Source organism: Molothrus aeneus, chromosome 5 (genome assembly GCF_037042795.1).
Source record: "Molothrus aeneus isolate 106 chromosome 5, BPBGC_Maene_1.0, whole genome shotgun sequence".
Taxonomy (NCBI): domain Eukaryota; kingdom Metazoa; phylum Chordata; class Aves; order Passeriformes; family Icteridae; genus Molothrus; species Molothrus aeneus.
The window spans coordinates 23459855-23472167 of NC_089650.1; positions in this window are offsets into that span (position 1 = coordinate 23459855).

Sequence of the window (12313 nt, forward strand, 5' to 3'; positions counted from 1 at the left end):
GCTGCTCCAGTCAGGCTGCTCCATAGGGAAAGAGTCTCCCTCAGGGAGGTGGGATCAGAAAAAGGCACAAACACATTTGCAAAAACACACATATATTTATTCACTTAACTCCTTTTTGCTGCTAAACCCTCGCTGAGCTGTGGTGGTAAAACCAGACACAGCCCTTGCATAGGAAAATGAGGCTGCTGCAGGGTGGGCCAAATACATCTGCACAAAAGATGGGACATTAAAAGGAAGTGTTTATATGGAGACAAATATACAGATTATAACAAAACAAATCCAAGTCCAAGAGACTCCAGTGGCAAGTTTTACTGCTACATTTCCACCTGAGATGCCATTCCACCTCACCTGCTCCTGTTCAGAGCAGGAGGCAGAAAGCTCAACAGATTATCCGGGCCTGAGCTTTACTGCAGGTCAGCAGCAAGCCAACTCCTCTCCTTCACCAATGCCATGGGAGGCACACTGTGGCCACCTGAGTCACACATCCTGACACTTTCCTCCAAAAGCTTAAGCTGTGGGTGGCCAGCATGCAACTTGCTGGAAACTCCTGAAGCTCCCAGACCATCCCACTTAACCCCTTCAACAGTAACCTGAAATGCCTCAACACGCTAGGGAGGCAAAGCAGGACACCCATTTTCTCCCAGGGTAAAACTCTCCCAGTTGTATTAACTGCTCTTTTTAGCCCAGGAATCTGATTAAAAGCTCTGCAGTGTAGGGAAGGAGGGCAGAAGAGAGATAGGGCCAATCCTGGCATCAGAGCCTGCCTTACCACCGGCTCAGCTTGCTTATCTGACCTGAAATACTGCATTGGGCTACCTGCTCTGGAAAAGGTTCTCCAATTCTCTGATCCTTCAAAGAGGTTAAAGGATTGAGACATCTTATTCCTAAATTTTTCTTCCTTTTTTGAAATAATCTGTTCTGAATAAACCACTTTATTCATTTCTTTCCACTTAAAATATACATATTGGGAATAGATGACATATAGCTAACATGGCAAAAAAATTCACAGTATGAGACTAAAGAGTACCAGTTCTCAAATAACCCCACCCCCCCAAACTATTAAGTCTATATCAGCATTTTCTAGTCTTGCATACTTCTGGTATGTTTATCAGTATATCTAGCCAAATGGGACAACAATAATTACTTTCAAGAAATTCTGTTCCAGCTAAGCATATTTGACATTCACACACAGCATAAAACTGAAAGTGCATACATGGGATTTTTTCAAAGTTTAGGTTAAGCAGAAAAACATCTTTTAGGTTTTTATTATCTACGTGTGCCCCAATTCAAACTTTTCATCTTAACCTTTCCTTGTCCAGGTTTCAAATATTGGTGTTAGCTAGTAGACTGGCTAACACATAACCAGATACAAAGAGCATGGTATAGATTTGATATGACTGAATTATTTTACATCTTAGCAATCACTCTATCCCTTCCCCTTTGTAGAAAGGGAATTATCCTTTAGCTGCCTCTCCTTGAAGGAGATCTGCTGCCAAGGGTGAGCCAGATCTTCCCCATGGCTGTTATTAATTCATATCTGGTTTTGACAAGAACTGATATTTATATTAACTTTTGGTTGAAAATAAAAACATATATACATGAAAGTCATATGTGCAATGTATACTCACATTGCATCTGCTGACATGTGAGTCATTTCCTTTGGTTCATGTTGAGACTATAGATGCACATCCAAGGACAGAGATTTGCACTCAACCACAGAAAAGGCGCACAGCAGACCGTGTCACTGCTTAGCTTCACTTAGCTGCTTTAGGAGGTGAGCCTCCATAAGTCTCTCCCATAAATGAAGAGAGAAGGATAAACTGGAGTAATATGTAGTAAGATCAAAAGTCTAGTCTGGGAAAAATTCTTGATAAGAGCTTTACTTTTCTTTACCATTAAGTAATGATACAGCACAAGGAAACTAGCTACCTAATTTAGCTGGCTAAATTGGTTTCCTGAAATAGGAAACGTAAACCATGACCCAGTGTATCCATTTTGTCATCCAGTCTCCTTCCATTTTTTTCTGGATTCAATAAGCACTTAAAAGTTTATTCTGGGGAGACAATTCCACAAGTGTGTTGTCTACTTCTGTGGGGAAGAGCAGTACCAGCCTCCAATATCACAGCTTGTCTTCCTCTACACTGGGCATCCATCAAGATCAGGAGAGATTGCAAATCATAGGCAGATGGTGGAAATCACCCTGGATCTCTACAGATTGAGGCAAAAAAAAAAAATTATTAAGGAAAAGGTGTTGCTTCCACCTGTCTCACTGCAGAGGAGTGGGTAGAACACCTGGCAGAGCCAGAACACACAAAGCACTAAAAGCCACAAGGGGTTTCCCTGTCTTCTTACCTAAGGATTTTGAGACTGCTTCCTGTGGAAGGAGAAAGTGTAAATAGCAGTTTTGGAAATATCTAAAAGAGAACAACAAGACTTTTTCTCTGCTTACACACAGAAGGATCTATGCCACTAACAAAAGCCTTGATCTTTAGCTAGTCACCTCAGACTGCTTATCTGTCAGATAACTTCAATTTGATTGAGAGCCCTTGCTGTGACTTTTCATGTTAGTGCAATAAAATACACTGCTATGGATGTCCACTTCATTAGTGGTGTGGTTGAGAGGGTGGATTTTTTTTTTTGGTCGTCTTTTTAGCTGCACAAGATGAGGTAGGAGCATTGCAAATCACTGCTTTAGACATACCATAGCAGAGGGGCTGGGGAGAGTTGGAGCATAATGCATGGCAAACAGATTTAATTCACAACAATAATTTATATTTACACTAGGGACTGCATCATTAAAAATCCCCACTGCAGAAAAAGCCCAGGAGAACAATGACTATAAACATCTTTCCTGAAAATTTTGATGCAAGGCAGTGAAGGCCAAATTCTAGCAGAAAGCATTCAGCATGCGGAACCTAGATGACTCAAGATGAGGAGCTATGAGTTGTCTTAGTAGTGCACCATAAAGTTTTAAGTAATTAATTATTAATTTAATTTTTTAAAGATACATACTGGTGACATATATTGGCATTTTAATGAAAAGACAAGTAGCTCAAGAAGAGACTGGCTTGCTGCATTCTACAGCCTGCACAGGAAGAAGTCTTTAAGCTTAACATCTTCTCTTCCCATCAATAACTGTGATATACCAGCTGAATAAAAGTTAAATAAATCCTAAAAGCTTTAATTTTTACTATGGAAGTGGAGAATGAAAGATCAGACTTCACAGCAGCATGAAGTTTACACAGTCCTCTCTATTTAACCAAGTTTTCATATCTGATAAGGAGAATTCTGTTCAGAAAACAGCTTTGCTGTGAGTGCTGACAAATGGATAACACAGGGTTTGCTATAGACCTTGACAAAAAATAATTGAGCATCAATCAAAATCTATTTGGAAAACCTCACTGTGTATTAGATACAAGTTATGGACGTCTCTTCCTAATTCAAACATTCAGTCAACAGGGGTGAAGACTGAGTTGCAGAGTGCCAGCTGCCTGAAATGTGTAACCTACATCATCAGTCACCACACAGATCCTGTCCCAAGAGCCTTGGCACCCTAGGCCTCACCTTTGCCTGAATGTGTGCATGCTCAGAGAAACAGAAGGGCTTTGAATTCTACAGCAGAGTTTCCTTGTATAAGATACAAATTACGCCCTTAAAGAAAGGCCTCTGCTCTGGAAGCAAAGCAAACTGACTAAGCCTTCCCATTGCACAGAGTAGAACAAATCCTCTCCTCAGCTTGGTAACTTTTACCAATTTCCTGTCTTACACAGACTCCACACAAACCTCCAGAGTCTCTGTTGCCTCCAAAGGCCCAGAAGGCTGAGGTATGTCTGCCCCACCTTTGCAGATGCTAATGTTGGAATGTAGGGTACTCTTGCTCCTCTGCAAGAAGAGTACATTCTGAATGCAGTGGGCTCCAGCACATGCCACCCAGGTTTGTCAGAATAAAATTAACAATTTGATAGATAGCAAATGGCAAAGCTTAGTTTTCATTGTCACTGGGTAATGTAGTCTTAGTGAAAACTTCATCGAAATTTGAATGATTATTCTCCTTTTCCAAACTCATTCCTGACTTCAGCACATAGCCACACAAAGTCTCCTAACCACTGTCACCTTATTGCAAAGTTCCCGTACCTTCTCAGTGATTTCTCGTGGGCAGCTCCTTACAGCACTGACTCCTTCTTCTTCACAGCACAGCCAACTGACTCCAGCTCTCTTCTCACCCAGCTAACCCACTCTTTTGTAGCACTCATCCTCATTGGATACAGCTGTGGCCTGTTAAGGGCAGGCCTGTTCCTAATCTTTGGTGATTAGTACAGCTGCAACTCCTCAGGGGTGAGATTGCCTTCTGCACTATCTCTAGTTTCTTACATTCTATGCCCCACACCTAATGTTTTTACTTCTGTTTCAAAACACATATTTCTGTCCTGCTATTTCATTGCTTAGCCCTTAATAATTGAGTCATAAGCAATTTTCACTGTTAAAAAAAAATCAAAGGATTTTTTTCTAGTTCTTGGAATAGGATTATGAGAAAAAGAACATGTACAAAAATAGCTGCTTTAAATGTAACAAACTCTCATTTGTTATTGCTGAATTTCACTTGTTGAATTGAAGGGCAAGCATAGGTTTTTACTGCATTTTATGAGGTTACTCATTAAGGTACGTTTTTGCAACTTCTTGGGCTTGAGCTTAGCTTAAGGATCCCATTGGCTTGAGTACAGTTTGAGAATTCCTGCTGTATAGGAATAAAGCATGCAGACAGAGAGCCTGAGCCTTGTTTCTTTCCAAAGAGCCTCTCAAAACACCACTACATACCCAGCTCCTCCTAAAACACTGAGCTCACTCAGCGTTGAGAGACATCACTACATCTCATGTTTGTCTTTTACTTTATGAATTGCAGAAATCTGTGAAGACTCAGGCAATGTAACAGCACATGCCCTTGAATTTTTATTAGTCTATGCAGAATCAGATTTTATTGAGAGCAGTACTTGTTCAGCTAAAACCAAATGCTTTATTGTCACAATACCACTTCAGTGTTTTTAAAGACACTGCAGTATTTTCCAAAACACACATTTCTAATTTGGTTTTAAAAAACTCCTTTCTGTTTATCTGTGTGTCAGACAGATGTCTCTTCCTAACTCAAACATTCAGTCAATTGGAGTATCCCTGTGTCAAGGGAAAGGCAAACTAAACAAACACTACCATAATTCATTTTCTACTAGAACATTTGGTGATGAGAATTTCCCAAGAAGAGCATTTGCAGAGAAGCAAAAACCTGAGCTGAGAACAAGATTGAGCTCACCTGCAAACTTTGCTTCAGAGAGATCTTACTGAAGCATCTAGCACTCCAAAGGCAAGATCCTGTCATCCAACCCACTGACAATCACCTAGTCACCAAGTTGTTCTTGGTCAAAATTTTCTTTATTTTTTGGAGATAGATACAGATTTTTAATCTTCCAAATGAGACAATGCTGCTTGCCCCATTATGTGGTTGTGGTGGTTGTAGGTTGTGATTGGAGGTCTGGGGGTGAAGAGGGAGAAGGCAAGGCCTGAACAGGGCTGCTGTAGAAATTTCAGCAGAGGTTTTTGAGACTGAAGGTATGACTTCATGACTGCTTAATATAATTTCCTTATTGAGGGAGGGGAAAGCAGTAAAAAGTAAAAGACCTAAATTAAGCTTATGTGCTTATTTTAAAGCTTTATAAAACCCTCTCAACCCAATTCTTGGAAAATCAATCACAATGCCTTTTTGCTCAGTCACAGCAAGAGCAACACTCTCTCACAAATTACAGTTCTCCAGGCACCCATTTCCATTAGAATGTACACAAGAAGTTTGTTAACCAAATTGGTAGTGACTAAGAAGGTGAATAATAAAAAACGGTAAATAGTGAAGCATCAGCTGTATGTTGTATGCAGTTAGTCTTTCTTCCTTGTTTTCTTCCCTTCACCTTTGGCATTATACTGTTAGGTTATAGCCCAAACCCAGCTGAATAACTCAAGCATTGTTTGAACCTAGCTATATCTTTCACTAGTACAAGCACCTACTTTTGCTTGATTTGAACAGGAGCACATGTGCGGTGACATGGAGCAGAACAGCTAAATTGGAATGGACTTATGCCATTCATTTTGTCCAACAATACTTACAGTGTGGTCCAGAAATTGTGGAACAGAGAGACTTTTAGTTTCATTCTACAGAATGTCTTCTTCAACATACAAAATGGTCAAATAATTTCAGAGACAGATATTATAAGTTTAGGAAATGACAGAAATAATTTGGTCAGAATTGCTTGTAGCTCCTGAACACAGATCCCTTACATGCATTTAAGATGAGATGAACTGTAAATTCCTGAAGATTGGTTCTGCATCCTTGGGAGACGTAGATGAACATGTTGAAAGAATACAGGAAAGCTCTATGATTTGCTTCAAGTAAAAAATTTCTCTTTCTATGAACAAGATTTATATGTTCTCTTTTTTCTTTCTACCTCCCTGCATGATATTAGACAATTGAGATAAGCTCATTGTTTCACAAAGAGCTACTTTACTTTCTTGTTATAAGTGTCTGACTTAAGCCCATTACTCAAATTTGCAATGCTGCTAAGCACTCCCAAGATATAAAGCCAACCCACCTGAAATTTCAAAGTTATTCAGTCCTGTATCACCACACTATCACACTAACTACTTTGAAGTGCAAGTTAATTGACTCAATTGAATGGATACTTTAATCTCAGCGACTTTCAGACCTGACTTTTCTCAATTTTTAAGGAGATAAGCTTCAAGAAACATTCAGGTGCTGGGATAAGATCCTGCAAATGCCCATATGACAATGATTTACTGTCTTCAGCACAGGCTAAAAAATAAGGCAAGGGGCCACACACTGATGTACAGAGAGAATCCCCAATCCTGAACAACTGCCTATGCAGGCAGAGCTGTCTCTTCTACAGCCTAAGGGAAACAGCATTCTGATGAAATCATAATTGATAATGGACATCTGTGTCAAAATGATAGAAACAGAGAATGGTTTGGGTTAAAAGACACTTTCAAGACTATCTAGCTCCAATGCTCCTGTCACAGGCAGGGACACCTTCTATTAGACCAGGTAGCTCAAAGCTCCATCCAGCCTGGCCTTGAACACTTCCACAGAGGAGGCAACCACAACTTCTCTGAGCAACCCATGCCTCACCACTGTCATAGTGAAGAATTCCTTCCTAACATCCAATCTAAACCTACCTTCTTTAATGTCATTACCCCTTATCCTCTCACTCACTACATGCCCCCATAAAGAGCCCCTGCTCAGCTTTCCTGAAGGCCGTCTTTAGGTACTGAAAAGCTGCAATGGGCTCTCCCCAGAGCCTTCTCTCCTCTAGGCTCAACAATCCCACCTCTCTGAGCATGTCTTCATAGGAGAGGTGCTCAAGCCCTCTGATCATCTTCATGGCCCTTCTTTCGGCTGGCTCCAACAGGTCCATGTTCTTTTTTTGCTGAGGCCCCAGAGCTGAGCACAGTACTCCAAGTGCTTAATGTATGCCAGTGAAACAGTAACACGTACCCATCTGAATTACACCTTTCTCTAAACTGTGAATGTTTGACTTCACAGACCTAATATGTTACTTTTACACACCAGTGTAAATGAACTGTGACTTAAGGACCCAAGTCTTGGGGAAACTCATGGGGTTTTAAGAAGGAAATCACAAAGAAACTTACCAATATTTTTCATTAAACAATTAAATCTAGCAGACATTCTTATGGCCATTGTCATGTACATCACCAAAAATGCTTTTGCATGGATATGTTTGTAAATCATTTAACCTAGCAAAATATCCTACTACAGCTAAGTGTTTTAAAATCCAGACTATACAATTGCGTAGTCAGAAAAACCTCCCAAATCTAATGTATTATAGTGGACCCTAATTCCAGGGCTATAGATCCAGACAAAGATATTTAGTTTGATTTTTAAATAAACTCATCCTGCTGCTCTTTTCTTTGGATGCAGCAATAAATAACATCACAGTACTTCAAGGGTCAATGCTGCAATGTGTACACAGTAAAAGCAATTTATTTTAGTTTTATTTCACAGGTGTCTATAGAGCAGTGTATTCAGCAAAAAGGAAAAAAAAGCTGTGAAGCAGCATATTGTTCATCAGGATGACACATCACAGTAATTATTTCTGTTCTTCTGGGAATATAGGTTCTGCTACAAGGCACTTTTTGTTACAGCAGCAGTGCTTCAGAAAAGTAAATAATAATAATGCTTAAATAAAAGTTCAGCAAATTAGAAGATTCTCAACCTGAATTTCAACAATTACTTTTATTTTAGAATGCAAGAGGTAAAGTATATGCTTTCACTGTAAAGATGCATATAACTGACTTTAACATGGTTCTTATGAGGTGCCCTGTCTGAGTATTTTGACAAACACTAATGTATTCCATTTTTCCTGAGTGAATATCCTAACAGGGTGTTTGAGGAAGCAGGCAAGTTTGGCTTTCTTTAATAGGACCTCAGCTTTGCACAGTACTTTCTGACTCAGCACTATAGGCCAATTTTACATCAAAGTTCTGTGCTGCAATCTTACCTTCTAAAAACTCTTAGCACAACAAATCTGTCAATACTTTCTGCCTAGCTACATTCTTTGGAGAAATGGCCAGCTGCTCCCATCCTGTAAGGGTTTTCTTCCATCTGGAACAAAATACTTCACACAAAATGCCATAAATAGCTTTGCTTTAGACATCAGTACCCCTCCCCAAGTAGAAAGCTGTCCACTGCTGGCACTCCCACCAGGTGACACCCCTGAAAGTTCATTTCTCAGTTAATGGGGATTGCTGGCTAGCTAGATCTGAACTGTGAGCAGATCTCACCCCTCAAATATTTCAATGCTTTATTTTTTATTAAAATGGCGGAAAGGTATAAGTGTTGAACTTATCTACATTTCAGACAATTTAATTTTTCAAAACTTTTATTAAGGAATTAGCTTCAATTTTGGCTTTAAAAAAATAATGAAAAGGAAGTTTTCAAGAATGTACGTGCATGAAATGAAAGGGTCTTAGAGCATTAAATGTCTCTTGCATTACTTATTTCATGCCAAATCTGGATTTTGCTAGCTAAAGGTTTTATTTGAATCAAAGAGAAAAGTTTTGTCTGTGCATTTCTAGAAAAGTTAAGGGGTTTACATTGTCAGAGTAGTCTAGAAAATTAACAGACACCAGATGACCCCATAGAATTCACTCACCTAACAGACTTCATTTTCCCTGCAGGGAAAAAGAAAAGGAGCTGCCTAGTTTGATGTTCAGTTATGGGTGCTTCAAGTTTTAGAAGGAAAACTGCCTTGAAATTTACCAGGTAGATAGATAGATATGATTAGGATATATAAAAAAGCGTTAGGATACTTACCTGAGAAAATCTTGGACTGCCTTTGCATTTTATGGGCCAGCTGTAACAGCATCTCTTTAAAAAAACAGCCGCAACTAACACCTATGCAGAGCTTGGTCCTGTAGGAACAAGGATGGTGGATGGCACTTGCACGTGCTTACTAGTCACAGCTGAAGTGGAAGGGTAAGTCTGTGTGATTAGGCACCAGCACCAGACTGCCAGGAACTGAAGACACTTTGGAACAGCAGACAAAGGCAGGCTTTAACAGAGTTTAAAAAAAAATAGAATAGGGAAGGGAGAAAAAAGTTAATTAGGTGGTTCCAGTGAGAACACCCAATTCTCCACCCAAGAAAACTAATTAAATTTCTGTCATTAATGGCAACAGACAGAGAGATCTTTTGTTGACAAGATATGAGAAGGGAAAATACGGCACGCAGATGCTTTATATTTCAAGTAGAGCTGAAAACACAACTTTTTGGTATATCTGAAACTACTTAAGGTCATTCCTAGATGAGGATGCCCCTTCCCCACAATTAGTCAGACTGACAACAGGGTCAGAGTAAAAATGTCTTGAACTCCAAACAAAGCAATTAGACTCAGCTATTTATGCCAGAGATGGAATCTACAATTTATTTGGTGGCAGAGGGAAAACATGAGCCTTCTGAAATGCATTCTTTTTCCCTCCCTGCAAAAAGATGTCAGGAGAAGAAACGTGTGCACATAAAAAGGTGCAGTGTATGTTTATTTTAAATAAGTACTCATACAGAGGACATTGATATCACATGGAGAATTCAGTCAGTTTATCCCACCAAATTATCTTTCCCTCATAAAAGGTAATATAAACTGAAGATTAGACTTGCTATTTGGCAACAGTTGTCATAAAAATAGTATCCATTTCCATTAGGAGGTACTTTGTTACACTTTTTTCTTGGCTCACCTCACGTTACATGACTATGCAGCTGGAGACAACAATTTCCACAGAAGATGGATCACGCTCAAATACAGTATTTTTATAATAAAACCAAACAAGTCTACCCATGTGTAACTTTAGATTAGCTTATTTAGGTTTCAACTGTAACAGTTTATGCATTTTTATCTCAATTTTGAACTTTAAAATTCAGTTTATTAAATGACATTATATATGACAAAGACGAAGCCATTTGCTTCATTTTCTCTGTAGTTCAGAAAGGCAGAAGTTGCCGGACACCATGATCTAAGAGCCTCAGTGTTTAGATTGATGCTAAGAACTCTGTAAATGGTTTAAAAGGCACTGTGGGTTGACCCCACTCAGAAGCCAAGTACCTGCGCACTCCCCTCACTCTCCTTATCTCTCCTCCACCCCCAGCAAGATAAGGAAAGTGGAGCAGCAAAAGCAAAACTCACTGGCTGGGATGAAGAGTTTAATGAATGAAGAAAAGATATGAAAAGTAAACCACCAAGTGATGCAAAGGCAATCCTTCACTACTCCCACAGACAGAGTGATGCCCAGCAAGCTGGCAAACAACCATCGTAGAAGCCACACAACCTGCACGCCCTTCTTTCTCTACCTCCTCCTTTTTATTGTTGAGGTGATGCTTTATGATATGGAATAGCCCTTTGGCCAGTTCAGGTTGGCCAGTTCCCAGCCATGTCACTCCCAATCTCCTGCCTACTCACTGTGGGGGCAGAGCAGGAAAAAGAAAGACTTGACTCTGGAAGGGTTGTTCAGCAACAGCCCAAACAACAGCACGTTATCAACATGGGCTTAGATTTTAATCTAACATACAGCCCCATAGGGGATGCTATGAAGAAAGTTAACTCCATCTCTTCCAGACCCATTACAGAAAGAAAACCCCAAGTCAGCTAATCTGCATGAGATATATCACATGTAACTCACCATTTGGAAGCCCAAAAATAAAAAGCAAGTCATCTACTGTAAAACACTTTCAGCACATGAAGCCATGCGCCAGATTTATCAAACCTGACAGGAAACCACTATAGTCAATACTCTGCCTAACACTGTAGCAGTGGCTTTGACCAGCGTACATTTAAAACAAGCAAGACCAAGGCCTTCCCCAAACATAGAGCTTTGTATGGGATCCTGTGGGACTTGTGTCCATGTTATCAAAACAGATCTCTTTTCCTCCTACAGTTTGGATACTGGCATCTACTGCTTACTCCCAGCAGGTTGTGAGCAGTATTGTACAGTAGATATGCATAAATAGAATCATAAATTAAATAAAATAAGCTAACAAGGTGCTCAGAAAAGCAGCTCTATGACTCTGCCACATCGCAAGAGAACTCAGCTTACGATGTTTGCTTACACTAGTTCCAGGAAAAAAAAAAACTAAAATAAAATCCCTTAACAACAGAAAGTATATATTCCATGGAACTCTTCTCCTTCTAAAAAGACTTCCCAGTTCCACTATGCAGGAGCCTTTATGGCAGTGACATCCACTCCTGCCCATAAATAGACTGGGAAAGAAGGGCAGAAGTGATGGTCTGTGGAAACCACCAGTGTGTCTTCAAAGACCTTCAGAGCTCCTCAGAGTCTGGAGGGACAACTGTTCCTTAACACCAAAATAACCCAAACAGCACTAGTCCCAAAGACAGTAGTTCTCAATCTACCATGAAGCTCACTCCCCAAGGGTAAAGGTGTTGAGCACCACAGATGTTTAACTCACTGAAAGACTTCAGGAGCTGGGTATAAACAGTGCATAGCTTTCTGGCACTTTAAGATGTTTAAAGGAAAATGCAGGCTATATTCCTCTTTGAGAAACTATTTCTTACCTCCAGAGAGTGATAGAGGAGAGCCAGGAAAGAAGTGTCCACAAACAAAACAAGAAAGGCCACTGCAGACTAGAGTGCCAACAAAAATTAACCCATAGCACTGAGAAAAGCATTTGGCAATTCAGTCTTCCATGCAAAGGCCACTCGTGCAGAGCAGTAAAGCTCTGCTGGAACAGGTCA